This window comes from Pinus tabuliformis, chromosome 7 (genome assembly GCF_031772625.1).
Source record: "Pinus tabuliformis cultivar Carrire ecotype Pingquan chromosome 7, CPIR1, whole genome shotgun sequence".
Classification (NCBI taxonomy): Eukaryota; Viridiplantae; Streptophyta; class Pinopsida; order Pinales; family Pinaceae; genus Pinus; species Pinus tabuliformis.
In genome coordinates, this window is record NC_142293.1 from 1,248,282,324 (window position 1) to 1,248,284,865 (window position 2,542).

Here is a 2,542-nt window from a genome sequence, read left to right on the forward strand (position 1 = left end):
CCTAGCATGGTGAAATGGTAGTTGGTATATTTATTTATATTATTCAATTAAATCACTAACGACTGAGTGTATGTGACAACACATAGAAACTCTCAGTGGCAGTAAAAAAAAAATTGTATCATGGTAGGGGACCATAGGAAATGGACCAATTCCATCAAGGAACATGAACCTTCGAGAAATAGAAGGTTGAGCTCAGGAGCTTGAAGGTCGAATTGAAGATCTTCAAGGCAGAAATTAGAAATCTTGTCAAAAAATAACAATAATTGGTCGATTGGATTTACGAATTGCAAAAACACCTGCAATAATTGACATATCAAATTGAATCCTCAAAAAGGGATAAGCACGTTGGCAGGTAGAGGCCTTATGAGGCTGAAAAGGAGAAGAGGATATTTCCCTGTTGGTATTGTAGAGAAAATAATATGAGAAAGGACTACCCCCACAGGCATAAAAAGAAAGAAAATATCCCCTGTGAGCCACAGGGACACTAATTAGCAACACAATATGTCAAGAAGGAGGAGGAAGCATTCCCTCAAACTCCTTGATATACACATGTGTGATGAAAAGATCCCCCATGAACTATTGGGAAATGTAAGACTTCAAGGTTGGTAAGAGCCTTGTAAATAAGTCTGATGTGATGTAGCTTTAATTTATTGACTTTATGGATTGATATAATTTTGATTGTGCATTTGTGCATGGCCATATTGTTCTTTCGAAATCTTCCTTTGTGATTACAATTGTGATTGCCCTTTTTGTATTAGTTGTTCTTATCTTTCTTTTTTCTTTTTTCTTTTTTCCTTTCGAATGTTATGCTTGGGGCCCAAGGAAACTTATTCGGTGTGGCTGAAAATACATGGAGCTCTGGTAAGAGAGTTGAGTCAAACCCTAGAGAGAATGTGACTTGAGAGAGGGGCCTACACATGACAAAAATGAGGAAGGTTGAAAAATAGGCAGTGCATGATTGGCATGGACAAGAACATGTTGGCGTTGGGAAAATAGGACATCGCAAAAATAGTTGGGAGCATTTCTCCTGAACATGACAATAGGCATAAATGAAGAAATGTGCATGGTTGTAATTTGACTGTGCAAACATTATTAGCATAAAATAAAGGATGGAAGCATTAACGCTAACAACAAAGTGAAAGGAAGAGGAAAGGGAAGGAATTCTGGAAAAATAATTCCCTTGACTAATGCATGCTTTTCTTATATGCAAGGAGTTATCCAACCCTGGTTTTAATTGACATAAGCCAATATTTGTTATGTCCTTGAGTGAGTGGATTACGTAGTATGACAACAAAATGGGTTGGTTAGGTCCATGTGAATAATGGTTAGTGAAATGGAACAAAAGAAGTTCTCTCGACCTTAACATAATATACATATATGAATTTGTGATATGTTCATGATCATGCCAGTGTTTATATGCATATATGAATTTTATTGTGACCAACAAGTTTGTCAAGGGTCATTCTTGTAGAAGAAGGATGGTTTACATTCAATTAATGCAAATGTATATGGCATTTAAGATTCTTTGTTGTGTGAGGAATCAAATGCGAAAAAGTATCCCTGGTTGATCAATGATTTTAATATCATGTGAATATGATTATTATATTATGCCCATGTTTATATTATGAACAGGGGATGTTGAAGGATATATCAATGAAATGAAAGCAGTGTGATCTGAAACACGTTGGGAAAAGCATGGATAATTAAAGAAACCACAGATCTTAGATTTGGATTGTGTATGCATGCGGTGAAGTGTGGGAAAGACACTAGAGGCAGTGTTTCCTAGTGTCTGTGGATAGAGATGGTATGGTCTCTGGATTTTCAACACTGTTTTGTACATGTTGTATTATATATGTGTTGTGTTGTACCATCTATATTTTTTTGTTGTACTATGTGTTATATTATGTGTTTGGGACAAGAATATATGTGATTGTCTGGGACCATGTGTTGTGTAATGTGTTTAAGATAGGCAAGTATTCTATTGTCTGAGCCTATGTTAATTAGGAGATATAGAATGATCAGAATTGGAGTTGTTTGGGCTTGTGAAGGTGTGGGATACACCTATATTATTTTCGATAGGATACTACCTAGTTTGGTAGTGACCATATTCAAGGGGCTATCGATTGGGTTTATTTATATTTATTTGATACTAATTTCTTGCCTTGGGGCTGATGAAACACTTAGTAAATTTGAAATTTAAGAGAAGTGAAGATAAGACACTGGGTGCTTTTCCGGTTTGGAAATCAATCAAGTGTGTGTACGTGGTCAAGAGAAGAGAAGGAACTGGGTGCTTGTTGGGTTTGGCAATCGATCCAATGTGTGTATAGGAAAAGAAAAGGCCATTGGATTCTTACCAGTTGGGAAACCGATCTAGTGTGTTTATAGAAAGAAGCAAGGAACAATTCAAAGATGAATATCAATATTCCATTTGATTTCATGAATTTCTAAATTATGAACATAAATTGATATGTTTATTTATGATGATTTGGTTTATGAGCTAACCTAGTTTGCCTTGATATGATGCGCAAGGGGGGCCAATGCC